Consider the following 15,830-nt stretch of genomic DNA (forward strand, 5'->3'; position numbering starts at 1 on the left):
TGTCAAATTAGATGATTTTATAAACCACTGCATGGTTTCATGTTTCACCCAGACATTTTTTAAAGGAGCAGTGTGAAGCATTAGGGGGATCTATTGACAGAAATGGAATATAATGTTAAAAAGTATGTTTTCTTATTACGAATCACTGTGCTTTCGTTACCTTAGAATGAGCCGTTTATATCTACATACGGAGCAGAACCTCTTCAGAGTCCGCCATGTTTCTGCAGTAGCCCAGAATGGACAAACCAAACACTGGCTCTAGACAGGGTCATTTGCGTTTTCACGTTTTTCACGCGTCGGCCACCGTAGTTCTCCTACACACTTGGCACAGCTGTGTCTAGAAGGTCGACCTATCCTAACCTTAACTATTTAAGGTCATTGCCTAACCTTAACCATCTCGCGAGAGTTTCGCAACTTGGAGGTCACCTTCTAGACATAACTGCTCAGCACAAGGGAGCAATTTCAGTTGGTTGCAATCTGCAACCTCACCGCTAGATGGTGCTGTTTTCATGATTTTAACCAAAGAAATTGGAGCCTGAGGTGTTGTGTCCAAAGCTCTTTTTTAACGCTGTACCAAATAACAGATATGAACAGATATCTCCAAAGGTGGTGACAGATAACTGTATGTTGAACTGCAATACCCAGAAATCTTGCAACGAGACATCAGTAGACCAGACTCGGTCAGTGTTCACTTCTTGCTTAGTTCATCTTTCTGCTGCAGCCTCGAGTTGCTTTCTTTGGGCAACTCACCATTCGGGGGGATTTCGGTGCGTTCATACATCACAGAATCAAATATTTCCATGTCACTATGTACAGTATTTGCCTGAGGTGGCTTTGCTGGATATAAACCAGAGTAACCACAGTCTAATAGGAGCCGTGTGTGTTGTGTGCGTGTACGAGCACATTCCTGAGCAGAGCATCGGTCGGTGGAGTCTCTCTCTCTCTCTCTCTCTCTCTCTCGATTACGACCATCAAACATCCTTCTTCTCAACCTCGGAGTTGATTGAAACCACGTTTCGGTCCGAACCATCTTTTTTCTTTTCTTTCGTTTTCTCTTCTCCTCTTCCCTCACACTTTTTGCTTCTCTCCGTTCTCCCTCTCATTTCTTTTCCATTCTTGCCTTCTACTGTTTCTTGTCTTCTCTTTAATTGTTCTCCTTCTTTTGTCTTCTCTTTCTTCCTCATTCTGAATATTTTCCTTTTGTTTCCTCTGCTCCCTCTTTTTCCTTTCTCTTCCTCTCTCTCTTTGAGCATCTTGACTGACTAAGGAAGGCTGAAACAACTTGACAGAACAGCTGTTGGGCCCACACACACACTCATGCTGTAATCTCTATTTTTGATAACTTAAACTCAAAAATGTTTACTCTGTAATAGTTTGTCTTGACTGAAATCAGCGATGGACTTTCCTCCTCCCTTCTCTCTGCCTCTCTCCTCATGTCCTTCACTCGCTAACCCCGCTAACCAGGTGAACAAACATACAAGATAAGGCCACATATTTCAGGCTCACTCTTTGACTTTCAATTACGTTCCTATTTTCGCCGTCCACGCTCAGTCTGAATCCAAGCAAAACACAGCTACACTTCCTCCTCAGCCAAGAAAACATTTTCATGCTTCGACAAATATCCATACTCTCCGAGGCTCTCTGCTTCCTGCATCTGCTTGAACCGGCGGTCCCAATTTGCCCTCTTTGTTGCCTCTCTCTTTCAGTTTGTGTATCTTCTGCGCTCATACATAAACTTCTCTGTATCCTTCTCCCTTTGTTCTACTCAAATACACACATTCCCTCTCCCTTCTCTTGATATTTGCCATGTTACAAGTCTTTATATAAAGTTTTGGTTTGTGATCAGTTTACATGGTAAGAGATGAGAGCACACAGACACTGCAGCCAGACTGACACATGTACAAGGCTGATAATATCGGCCAATTTCATCTTTACACATATACGGTATATTGATATAATTGTGAATGCAAACAGTTCCACCATTAGGCGACATCATTTGTCCACCAGAGAGCACTGACAAGTTTATCTCTGTACATGTCGAGGTCACAAGTATTTAAAGGAACAGTTTGACATTTAGGATTTCTTGCTGAAAGTTGATGAGAAGATAGATACTTTCATATCTGTATGATAGCCTAAATATGAAGCTACAGCCAACAGCTGCTTAGCTTAGCACAAAGACTGGAAACAAGATATAATGGGTTAATTAGTGAGCTTTAAAGATGCTTGCAGGGTAATATGTGCTAAATATTTCTTTAGAGGTGTTGATAGACAGATTTTGTTACCTTTCCACAGAGCCAGGCTAGCTGTTCCCCCCGTTTCTAGTCTTTTTGCTAAGCTAAGCTAAGCTAACTCCTGGCGGTAGCTTCATATTTTCCGTAGAGACATGCGAGTGATATTGATCTTTTCATCTAATGCCAGGTACAAGAGAATCCGGCCTGATTCCCCCCTCCGGACAATAATCAGCAAAACCCAGATTTTTGGATGGTTCTAAAGATTATCTTTCCAGATATTCCTGTGGTGTGAGGTACGTTAAGAGTGTTTTATACATCCTCCGATCGCCTCAGAAATCCATCCTGGTCGCACCAATCTCAATTCGTAAAAATTAAACATGTTCAATATTTACATAAGTCACGTGGGAAAAGAACGGCAGCCAACTGGGAACCAAGCTGACAGAAGAAGAAAAGACAACAACCGCCGTCATGTCAACCGCGGCTTATGCATGAGCTAATGCAAAAACGCATAGTAGTAAGATGGACCTCAGAAATGGAGGACCAACTTGTTGATTTGTGGCGACAACACAAGTGTGTGTTTAACTTGTCTCCATGACTTCATCCATTTAGAATTTTCAGTACAAAGTAGAGAAAAAAACTAACATCGCTGATTCTTCCTGCCCGTAGTACACCATGTTTGTTTACACTAAAGTTTCTAAAGTTCACGTTTGATTGCGAGAGAATTTACGAGATTTTTGTCGGGGCTCTTGTTGTTTATGAGTGGAATCTGTTAGTGTGTGGTGTGCTGTTTTGGCCAAATCGTTGCTCATCACACACTAGGAACAAAACGTATTAAATTAAATTTATCATAACATGTCGTTATGTGTGGGGTCTCTCACATGTTCAACATCTGTTAAGATTTGAAATATCTTTTAGTGTGGGCCAGCCTTAACTGTCAGCAAGAAAGCAAATAACCGTATTTCCCAACATGTCAAACTAAGCAAATCTAAGAGACCCTTGTCAATAATTGTGTTACGGATGTTTGCTGATATTTTGTTATCATATTTTTTTAAACTCTCAAATATTGACATCGGTATTGGTATCGATATCGGCCTCAGAAATCTAGTAGACCTATCTGTCGAGCTCTACTTGAGACCAAACCATCCACATGCCCCTGATGGTGCTCCATGTTGAGTTTAAGTTTTAAGTTACATTTTCTTGCATAATGATACTTAGCTACTATCCCTTAACATGAAGCTTCCAGCCAACTGATTTAGTTGTCCATGTTCTTATCACTTAGACCGACAGCACAAAATATTGTAAACATAGTTTCATATTGCAGGGAGAGCAGCTAGCCACAGAAACTTTACAGTCGTCCACATAAATCATCATCTGAAAAATTCACATGCAGCCAAATTCTGGACAGCAGCCAATCAACAAACACACCTGTCCCTGTTTTTCAAACTAAAACATCATGACAGCTTGGTCCTCTCTTTTCTACCACACAGTCCACTAAATAGTAATTTATAAACTATGTTAACTTAGATTGTTAACAAGAATTGGGAGTTTGCCCACATTTCACTCCACACAGCCGTGTGGCAGTGACCAGTTGGCTGTTGATGAATCAACCACTTCAAAAACTTGGTGTATTCCTTTAACTGGGGGGGGTTGGATCATGTTGTGACCATTTGGTGATGGCAGACCATGATGGAGCAGTTTTCCCGACATCATCATCATGTGTGGCAAAAAAAAAAAAAAAAACATCCCTGCGGTGTGAAAACAAATACAGCACCCAGATTCAGAGTTCGCACCTCTTCAACTAACCCCTTCCTGGTTGGTTGCGTCAATGACACCCAAAGGTCACAAAGGGTCCACCCTCAGAGGAATGTTGAACTCAGGTAAAAAAGACAAACCACAGGGGATGTCTGTGCTCATTTAAGCACTGTGTCATTAGTGTAAATCATATGAGGGGGATGTGAAGGAAACATTACATGCATGTGTTAATCATCTTAGAAATATCAAAGCATGTTAGTCAAGGAGGAAATACTGTACGCCTACTCTGGAGACTCACTGGGGGGGAATTACAGAGCCAGTTAAAAATGAAACAGTCACAGATCAACAGTAAGGAGGACTGAGTTCATCACTGCATGTTGTTTATTGGATTTTTTTAGTTGCGTTATTATCACTGGAGCAGACTGGCTTTTTTATATTGATCACCACTGTGTATGTTTGTTTATTGACGGGCTTTAGCAAGCCAACGAGCTCTTCAATCAATGTGCGTGTCTGTGTCTGTGTGTGTGTGTGTGTGTGTGTGTGTGTGTGTGTGTGTGTGTGTGTGTGTGTGTGTGTGTGTGTGTGTGTGTGTGGTATTTCACATGGTGGCCTCCCTCATGGCTCGCTGGCAAGTTCCAGGGGTCAGAAGGTCACTGGCCCCCAACTTGTAACGATTCCAACACTGCGCCGCCTGTTCGCCTCCATAATTAAAACACCTCAAGGCCACCAACTTCAACTTCACCCCCCCCCGTCCGTGTCATGTAACATGTTCCACTGAATCACATGCACATCTCGGTCATTTCAGTGACATACAGGGAATATTGATAGGCTATGTCATGTAACTGCTGTAATTACAAGGCATCAGAGTGATGAAGAATCAAAGCACACACCGAGAACATACTGCTGTTGAATATAAACACGTTACGGAGCGCTTTGAGTTTCACTGTCAGACGTCTGAGAGTCTCACACAACTCTAAAACAACTTACACAGAATACAGTGTGACCATTAACACCAGGTCAGATAACAGCTTGGTTTCAGTCAACATGTCTACAAGTCTTAATGGTATCGCCTTATCTGAAACTAAACCTGATATGTTTGCTTTCTTTCTCTGGTGGCATTTTCTCCCATTAATGCATCTATATCAGCAGAAACATAATAAAGCTAATAATTAATCACATGATATGCAACTAATAATTGTATCAACAGGCAATTGATAAGTTCTTTTTTTAAAGTTATTCCATATCTCCAAACAATAGTATCTGAGGATACAATACAAATATAGGCCTAATAGAAAGAAAAAAAACACTTGTAGGAATGTTATACAATTAGGAATATTATAGGAGGTTATAAATTACCAAAAAATTATGAAAATACATAAATAAAAATTAAATAAATAAATGTCTAAATATGCACCGAAATGTCACAGATTCAGTGAACTTAATGCAAACTCACTCTAAATAAATATGTTATTAAATATAACATATATAAAAGTGTGCTAAAGTTAACTTCTGGCTGAGTGTTACAGACTCATTGAGGGTCTTTCTGACAACATTATGGAGGGATTTAATGGTCCAAATTGAATAGAAACTCACCACAGGAAACTGCGACAGGAAGAACAGGAGACTCCGGTTTAATTATGTGTCCATTAGTAATGTATGGTGGGCTGGTGGGCTGGTTGGTCGGTGTGGTCCTAGCGAGCCGGTGCTGCAGCCGGACTGACCCGCTGGTGCGCTGGGTGAGCTGAGCGGCGCAGCGCGGAGGAGGAGGAGGAGGAGGAGGAGGAGGGGGAGGGCGGGGCTGTGGATCAAATACCAACGAAACCATGAAGAGAGCCACACCGGGAGCTCCCACACCGCCTCATGGTTAACACTTCAGCTTGATGTCTCTCTCCACAACATGTCAAATGGCTTGTCAACGCGAGTTGGAGCTGTAAGTTAAACATGTAAAGAAATGAGGCTTTTACAGACAGAATTAGTAAATGTGTACACTTTTATCAGGCTCCATAAAAAGACACTTTTTGAATGAGAAGTGTGCAAACCAGCTCTTGTCAAGTGCTAATCATCAGACTATATCAGCTGAGTATCTGCTGACTTTGAGCTAGAGGGAAACACATAATTATGAAATTGTTTCATGATGACTCAGTTTGCTCTTGATGTCCAATAACTAACCACATGATAGTGTCTCAATATAAACCCACATTTAACAATGACTCTGACCTTCACTTAGGGCTTTTATGTGCCTTAAAAGAAAATGAAACTAGCTTTTAAGCCAACAACCATCTGTTGATATAGTGGAGCGCATAGTCATAAACAAATCGTGCAAATAGTGATACAAGCACCAAATTTGACATGATGATTCCAGAGGGGACGCTTAGCAAATATGAACGAATGGCCGCTTGAAAATCCAAGATGAAAGATCCAAGATCAAATTGACCAGCCGATAATGGTTTCTCTCATAGAAATTCATCTACTTGGTCGAGTAGGGGATCAGTAGTCCAAAGTTTCCTTCCCTGAAAGACCGGATCAGCAGGAATATGACAAGCTCCATATCCAACTCTCTCCTCTCGAGCTGCAAAAACCACAAAGCAAAGACTCAGCGGACAGCCAGAAAGTAAGAAAAAACTTATTGTAGGATGTTATAACTATCAAAATTAGATCCAGCATACAAGAAAACATATAACTCTACATCACACATTCAAATTGACCAAGTACATGCATTTCCTTAACAAAAACATTCTCCGCGAGTAAATTTGATAGCCATCTTGAAAAATGGCCGCCATATTGCATTTAAAAATTGTTTAAAAAAACATCAAAATTAGATTCATCATGCCAGAAAACATATAATTTGACACCAAGATCACTCAAATCGATCAAGTAGATGAATTTCTATGAGATAAATCATTATCGGCAGGTCAATTTGGCGGCCATCTTGAAAAATGTCCGCTATCTTGGATTTTCAAGCGGCCAATCGTTCATATTTGCTTAGTGACCCCTCGGCAATCATCATGCCAAATTTGGTGCTCGTATCACTATTTGCACGATTTGATTGAAAAATGGATGTTATCCGCTCCACTATAATACCCTATTAGAGCAGTTGTAGGCTACTTTTTAAAGGAATAGTCTTGCCGAGATTTAGGTCACTTGAAAAGATATATACCGTTCTCATGTTTGTACAGTTATGAAGCTACAGCTAAGAGACGCTTAGCTTAGCTTAGCATAAAGACTGGAAACAGGGAAACAGCTATAGCTTTGGCGCCGTCCAAAGGTACCAACATCTGCCTACCAGCAACTCTAAAGCTCTCTAATGAACACGTTAGCCTATTGGTGCCTTCAAATGAAACTCGTGAGCCACTCGAAAGTCAAGTACAGGATATGCGTGGCGTTCAAGTGGTTAAGTCGTGAGAACACCGCTGCTAAGCAACGGCAATAATAACGTTACTGTTGGCGTCTAGAAGCCACAGAGGCTAACAATTTAGCAAGCTAGCAAGTAGGTAACATAATGCAGTAAATGCAAAGGCATAATGACAGAGGAAAAAGATGAGGTCGTTGGGAATATCAACATTTTCCTCAGACATATTATAGAATTATGAGAAAAAAAATAATATGCAACTAAAATTGCAATATATTGACTTATTATGCACTGAAAAATGAACTTCTGTGGCCTCCGCCGTTTCTGACAACGTCAACGAACACATCACAACTCGTAAACTTGGAGCTTTCAGAAACTTTCCACGTACGAGGTCGTGAATACCACAAGAGGGGGGCGTTCATATGGGCTCTTCTTGTGAACACGACCCCATTTGAAGGCACCATTAATCTGCACAATAACTGAAGTATAATAATGCCAAGTTGCAGTTTTACCGGGGAACGTCTGCTGTAGTATTTCTTTAAAGGTGCTGGTAAGCTAGCTAGGTGAGCAAGGTAAACAAGCTACCTGTTTCCCCCTGTTTCCGGCCTTTATGCTAAGCTAAGCTAATCGCCCCCTGGTTCTAGCTTCATATTTAATAAACAGATATGAAAGTGGTAGGCTTTTGATCTTCTTGTTTGTCTCTCTGCAATAAACCAACAAATATTTCCCCAAATGTTTAAATATTGCTTTAAAGCTGAAGTGGGCAAGATTGGAGCAAATATGATTAAAAAAAGTATTTTTTATAAAACGGTCGCTATTTTGTGACGGTTGTACATGAAACAGGTAACCTGAAAAAAATCATGTGCCTCTGTGTCCTCCGGTGCTCCTAACGGCATCTGCAAGATTTCCCATACCGGAGGAAAACAAGCAGTCAGAGCTGATCTAAGCGCAGGCTGTCAATCACTCGCGAACTCCAACCAAGCGGTCAAACTAGGCAGCGCTGATCAAATATGAATCAATATTATGTCACGTTAATGCCTATTTTTCGCCTCAAATGTTTTCAGAATCATCTTGTAGTGCACAGTTTAGCTGTAAAAGGAGAAAGTTTGTGACGCTGCCGTGATTTTGAAATCTGGTGAAGGAACGCCAAGTTCCGGTCACATGACCGGAGCACAGCCGATAGGAACGCTCTCTCAATGAAATGACCTATGATTGGTCAAAGTCTCCCGTCACGGGCTAGATTTTCTAAAGCTCGAAAACAGAGCCATGATGAGGTGCAGAAGTCTAGTTATCTCTCAGAACACTTGAATTACAATATGCTGAAAGGTTATTATGGAATTTTTGCCCAATGATGCCAAAAATATACTGCCTATTGACACTTTAATCTTACAGCTATTGCATATAAATAATAGCTATAATAATAATACATATAATGGCTATAAGTGTTCTCAGTGATTGTCTGTTGATACAGTTGATGTACTGTTAAATAATTACCACTACATAGGGGATGATGTTGTAGTTTTTGTGTTTTAAAACCTATAAAAATGGAGGCTGAAAACTGCACAATTGACAGTTTTGCATATTGTTTCCATGTTCTGTTTGAAAACAGAAATCCCTTGAAATCCTGAAAAAATGACGTCAGTTGGCTCATGCCTGTGATGATTCATCTAAAGGAAACCAGAGTTGAGTCTAGTGAGTCATTGGACAAATGGCTCACTAACTGCTGTTTATAATACAGTTTATAATAATTATTTATTTAGTATTTAAGTGTCCATACATAATATCTGAATTTCATTTGAGCAAACACAGTAAGTCTACAGTATAGCATTTACACCAGAGTGATATGTTGATTTTCCTCTATTGCAGTTCCACTTTGAGGTTTATGCTGATGAGGTAAGTTGAGTTTTACTTAAAACTAAAAAATTGGAGAACAGCCGTTAGAGGTGTAGCCCCATAAAGTGCACATGTCATTGGTCCCTCGCTGACCTGTTCAACAGGAAACGGTGTCTTATCAACAGGAACAGAAGCATCCTCGTGCCGTCCTCCAACAGGTCTGTCTGTCATTAAAACTCTGAGGTGGCCTGTAAATCTGCCAACGTTCACCGCGACCCATGACACCGCAGCCACATGCCACCTCTTAGTGCTACTGCACACACACACACACACACACACATACACACACACAAACACTTACGAGCTCACACGTAGAGAGGCGGAAGTAAACACAATCTGGAAAGCCGCCATCGTTCACAGACAACACCCTTCCTCATCTCACAACACTTAAGTTGGTCTCTGTTTACTCAAGTTGTCAAAGTTTTATGAATAAATACTTTGCTTGAGAAGTTAAATTTGCAGTTATTGCATTTTTAGATATCCATGTTTTTTTACAGGAAGTTTCAGAATAAATTCTGTATACTTCCATATTGGCTCAGAGCACTCATTTATTACTAAAACCCATCCAATCAGGACACTTTACTGCATTCAAACCAAATCCTGTTCAATCGGTAGGTTTACGTCACGGTCTCCACATTGTTCATTCCTCCACTTGAACAATATGTCACACTGATCATTGGAGCATCAGCTGATTCATAGTTTGTTAGGCTGAATGTCCTTAAAGCACAGACACTGTTTAATACACACCTCTAATCTGTATATACAGTACTGGAGGGCATCTGAGGATTACTGTGTGTGTGTGTGTGTGTGTGTGTGTGCATTCCGTACCCGTGTGTGTCAAACAGCATGTCTGTATTTGGTCTGTCTTGCTGCCACCTATGCCCACACTTCTCGGGCATGAAGTGCTGGCACAGCGGCCGCCACGCTTTCACTGCAGCTCCAACAGACATTCATTTAACGCCGCCAGCAGCCAGGCTTCACCGTGCTTTCAGCAGATTCACTAGGTCACATTCACTTTGGATGTTTGTTCACCAAATTTTCCAGCTTTTTTGCTCCATTGGCAATAAAAGTTGCCCTCTATAGTTTCCAGTCAGAATCAAGAAGCTCTTTTTCTTACAGAAAAGCACTTTTTTGTACATAATTTCTCGCTAAAACATTCCACATGCTAAACAAAAATAAATGTGTAGTTTAAAGGATAACGCTGGTGATATTCTATATTCTTCTTATTGTCAATCATAGACTGTATATATAGATGTGTCTCCACTTCCTCCCACTGTACAAAAGTGAAGCCAAAATATCCCTGATACGGGACCTGCTATCTTGAGGTTTTGACATCATTTGTAGCTGTAGCTGTTTGGGCTAGAAAGACACAGCAACTAACCATAATATCTCTATAACTACACTTATGATCAAATTGACACATCTTCTGTTGCACAGACTCGTGACGGTTATGGAAAGTTAAAGTTACATCTCCTTTCTCGTACAATTCCCGAGCCTCCAGCTGCAACTACATCACTCAGAGCAGCTGTCAAATTTATCAGAAAAATGTACACTTGAACATCAGCATGATAAGAACTACCTAAAATGACAGAAACAATCTTTGGGGAAAATGTATTTAACGTGTTCTTTGACTTTTTAGTTTGGCCCATGTCCCATCTGCTAACATGGAGGGGGCAGGATTCATGACCTATACTGCAGCCAGCCACCAGGGGGGCGATCAAGATGTTTTGGCTTCACTTTTGGGGAGCTGTCATGCCGTCCATCTTTATATACAATCTATGTTGTCAACAAATCCCATGAAAAGGCCGAAACATATTAATAAGAATGGTTTGTGTAGCCAAAGCCTGATATAGCGTATTCCTCCATACCAATCGACAACCTCCATTGTTGTCCAAAAACTTTAAAACCTTTGTTTTCACTGTTATCGCTGTTAGCGCCGTTAGCTACGAGCTGCCGGCCCAGCTGTCGCCATGTTGAGTCATACGGAGGCAAATGCTCCCAATCTCACATTTAGCACCTTTAACAATGGATACAATGACTTTGTGTAATGTGAAAGGTGTCTCGTAGTGATGAACCCGCAGTTAGCACATGACTCTATAGTTCCCCTCAGCTGTACAGGGCGCCTTTGAGCTCATTGTTTTGGTTTTATGACCTGCAACTTTAGTGATTTCAGTGAAAAAGCTCTAATGAACCCACTTGCACTACCTGTCCAGCACCAAAGCACACACAGACATCATCAGCGACTAGCAAAGTGTAGCATTTAGCAGCTAAAGAACCAGATATTTCCTTCATGAGTCGGTGGAGACCAAAACAGAGCTAAAAGCCGAGTTAATATTGGACTTACATTCATCAGGTGGCCAAAAACGCAACTCAAATTGAATGCTAATGCTGCTACGTAACTGTTTGCTCACTTGCTAGCTAGCCATTACAACTTTACAAGGTGAAACTTTTTTGAGCTGTCTCCAAAGTGGCTAAAACCTTGTACTCTGAAAATGTTTGGATGCCTGATTCATTACAGTGACCTGTAAGTGGTGCTTTTAAGGTTGCCTTGGTAATAGAAGTGTTTATGGAGTAAGTGGTGCACAGTCCTGTTGTTACAGCGGTGTATACTTCCATTACGTCATGACTCTTTTGTTGAAATATGTCTGTTGCTAGTCAGGCTTTTTGAATGCTGTTATCGTAGTTGATATGGTATCTGCATTAATGTCAGCACTTTAGCCTGCAAACCTTTTTTTATATCTGTCGCTAATTCTCCTGCAGACTCCTTGGTGTTGTCCAGTCCTCTCCTACCTTTCTAAACCACTTTGTGACTCGTGTGTTTGAAGCACTGTTTGACATGTCTTGATTTCACACTCCAGTAGATTTATTCTTACAGTAAATCTCTGTTTGGAGCTGTTGGTTGTCTTGATTTTTAGGCTGCTCATGTCTTTGTTACTGTGAGTTTGAGAAGCAAAAATATTATTTCTGTAGATCTGTTTTTTTTTAATAGCCCACTTTCCCAAGCATCTCATCTCTCATCCGCCTCCCTTTTATTTCTTTTTGCACAATCTCAAATCCTCCTGTCCATCTCTCTGTTCCTGTTGTTCCCCCTCCTCTCTCTCTCTCTCTCTCTCTCTCTCTCTCTCTCTCTCTCTCTCTCTCTCTCCCAGGCTTTCCTTACATCCCTCTTCTTCTCCCCCCTTCACTCCATCCCAAGATAAACAACCTCTGTTCTGAAGCATGTCAGCTATTTGTTCAAAAAAGCTCACAAGGTTTTGGACGCCGTTCAGAGCTTGGTCTCCAAAGGGAGGCAAGATTACAAATTTAGTGATTTTTCATAATCTCCCCCCTCTGTTTTTCATTTTTCTTGGTCTGTGCTGCTCTTTTTTTTTTCCTTCCAGCTCTCTCACGACTTGTACATGTCTCACTTGAAACTTGGTGATACCCAGATTTGTGAGTTTCGACGCCCTATCACCTTTGTGTATGAGCTTCCTCCCGTTCCAACCAGTTTGACCATATAGAGTCTTCAAATTCCCGCTGATTTATTTTCTGTCAGGAGCTTTCATCACTGTTCTCTGATTAACACACCAGGGGGGGAACTGAACACCAGTTCTCATGACTCTGAGCAGCCCGTGTCAGGTCCCTTTGAGAGTGTAACACACACTTCAGTGACTCTGTGGCAAAACACTCCCAATTTGGCATTTGCTTATCGCAGAGTTGTTTGGAAAAGCTTTTTTTGTGTGTGATGATGACCTGATGTGGACATTTTTCTGATGACAAGGATGCTTGTGTATAGTTGGAGTCCAGAATATTCTGTGCTGAGATAAAATGTAGAACATCCAAAGTACTCCTCTGTTATTTGGTTCACACACTTTTCCTTGTGTGGTCTGCAGACTTTCAGTTGTGCTGCATGTTTTTTCTGCCAGGAAAATTATTCTAAATTCACTTTTGTATCTTGTGACAAACATACACCCACAGCCGATGATGTGTACTGACCATAGACTGTATATAAAATGTGGACGTAGGCTATAGTCACCGTGACGTCACTCATTGGTTTGTGGACCGCCTCGAGTTTGGCATTTTGGGGGACGTGTCCAGAAGGTAACATGCAAATTGCGAAACTCTCGCGAAATGGTTAGGGTTAGGTTGGTTAGGTTAAAGCTTCAATAGGTAGAATGTTTTTGGCATCATTGGGCCAAACTTCCATAGTAACCTTTCAGCATATTGTGATTCAAGTGTTCTGAGAGAAAAACTAGACTTCTGCACCTCCTTATGGCTCTGTTTTCAGGCTTTAAAACATCTAGCCCGTGACGGGAGACTTTGGCCAATCACAGGTCATTTCAGAGAGAGAGCGTTCCTATTGGCTGTTCATTCAATGGAGGCAGGTTTTCTGAAACCAGAAGTGACACAAGAGGGCAGAGCTAAGTACAACCGAACGCTGAATAAGACATTTTAAGGACTTCTTTTTGCAACCAGAGGAGTCGCCCCCTGCTGGCTATTAGAAAGTATGCAAGTTTAAGGCACTTCCACATTGGCTTCACTTTTCAGACCCGGCGGTTGCCCACTGGTACTGGCACACAAACTAAGAGACATTTTATTCTTTGAAAACACACAGACAAAGAAGACCCATTTCTATGTGCATCCTGCTGGTGACGCACGCTGAGATTTGCTTCTTTTCATATCCCTACGCACATACACATTCACACACACACGCCTTTACACAACAATACAGCGGCTGTGTTTAGACTAGGCCACCATTCCTATATGGAGATGCAGATCACTGTTTTGCTTTCCCGAGCATGATGACGGGGTAATTATATCTAACCAGAGAGAGATGAGGGAAGAAGAGGGGGGTGTTGGAGCACGAACCCGCAGGCTGTTTTTAGTGTCATATCCTTTCCCCCATGGCCACCAGTGGTAACGATGATGGTGAAAAATACATTTGTGTGTTTGTGTCTGACTGAAAAAAATATCAACCCCTAAACCCGCCTCCTCCTCATGAGTAGGTGTGTGACGACAAGCGCCTGACGTGCTTGTTAACCCCTCGCTGTGATTTACTTTGTGTCTGAGAGTGTCAAAGCTGCTTTTCTGGCCTCAACCAATTTGTCTGTGGCTTGTTGCCTCGGTGAGTCTCCTTCCAAGAGATGTCTGGAGGAGAGAAGATAGATGATCTTTGTCAGTCGGAGTGTGCAAATAATGTTTTGTGATGAATCTGCTGACGTGAATCACAGCATTTTGTTCAGGAACAAGGAGAATTTTTTTTCTCCTTTTAAACCTTGAGCAATGAAAGCAGAATCAGCAGTCTGTCACGGATATTTATGTAATAGAGTGCTAAAGGAATGAGTCCTAAAACCCAGATAGGAGTGAGCATTTTAGCACTTCTAGTTCCCTTGTCTCGAAGTCAATGTTTTTTCTGGAATGGGTTTTTAGTTAGATGCCTGAAACGAGGTCTGTGGTTAACACGAGCTTTAGAGATTTTAAGGTTTTGTTCTATGATATAAAATACATCAACAAATACCCCACTTGTGAATTTTGAAGCCTTTTATGTGTCTTTAAAAAGGCGGTTGCTAACAAGTGGCTAAATGAGACTACTAAACGTCATCATGGCGACACGTACAGCCTTGGTACGTTTATACTCACGCTCATTTGACCTTGGTGTAGTTCATTTATAGTCTAACGTTAGCTTTTTACTTCTGGCGATTGAATTTACGCTTCAAAAATTATAAAAGTGGCATTTGTGGAGATTATTTTATGGAACAAAACGTGTAAGTGAGATGAGTGAGTGAGAATCCAAAACCCAATGGAAAGATGCCATTGGCTTTTTGTTGAGGGAGCCCGCGCGAGTGTAACTTCCGGATTGGACTACAAAAATACGTCATCCCCTCACCACTCCATTGGGAATTGACTGTTTGCTAAACCTCTCCCCTAAATAATGATTATCCAATCCTAGTTTAGCAAATGTAACCAGGCGGAGCAGTTGGTTGTTCAAAACCAAAAATACAAGAGTATAAGTGTAAGGAGTGGTTTAAAGGTTCTTCAACTATTTGCCATGCAAAGATATAGAGGAGTAATGACTACTGAGCAGAAAATGAAGTCGCTCTCCCTCTGTGTGTGTTGTAATCCGAGCCTCTCTGTGCTTTGTTGACATATCCGGACTGGCCACACATGCTTTTGGTGCTCCGGTTACATCCCAGGTGGACTTGCAAAGTTTTGTTTTAAATTGTCAAACAATTCAAACGGGATAAAAAAAAATATTTGTCTCTCGCCGTTAACTACCGTTCATATTTTACGGCTCAATGATGGTCCACCGGAAAGGGCGGGACTTCTCCTCTCTATATTCCCTAATGTAAGATGGAAAGGTTGGCATTTCCGGCTAATTAGCTTACTAGCTACATTAGTAATCTAAACCAGTGTTAGTTCCAAATGCCAAGAACCATTTGGTACCATGTTATTTTGTGGGGTTACAGGCGCACTTTAAAAATAGGCCTGTTCACAAGTAGCACATGCATGGTGCAACTATTTCCACACTGAATGGAAGCCGGTCCTGGATACTATGTTCTTCTCTTTACTAAAGAGTGTGGGTCGTAGCAATCAGTCATTTTAAAGCATATTATGTCAAAGCATCA

At 41.3% G+C, this 15,830-nt stretch overlaps 2 protein-coding genes across 2 annotated transcripts in view; both read right to left on the reverse strand.

Annotated features, from left to right (window-relative positions):
• Nucleotides 1–5,714, reverse strand: part of cdc42ep1a (CDC42 effector protein (Rho GTPase binding) 1a) — a 13,949-nt gene extending 8,235 nt beyond the window's left edge. Inside the window, exon 1 of the mRNA XM_074620602.1 lies at nt 5,577–5,714. The gene's annotated coding sequence lies outside the window, so the exon portion shown is untranslated. The remainder of the gene's footprint in view (nt 1–5,576) is intronic.
• The window catches only part of phf5a (PHD finger protein 5A), a 373,616-nt gene that overhangs the window by 141,278 nt on the left and 216,508 nt on the right, over nt 1–15,830 (reverse strand). The window lies entirely within an intron of this gene.

This window comes from Sebastes fasciatus, chromosome 20, assembly GCF_043250625.1.
Source record: "Sebastes fasciatus isolate fSebFas1 chromosome 20, fSebFas1.pri, whole genome shotgun sequence".
Classification (NCBI taxonomy): Eukaryota; Metazoa; Chordata; class Actinopteri; order Perciformes; family Sebastidae; genus Sebastes; species Sebastes fasciatus.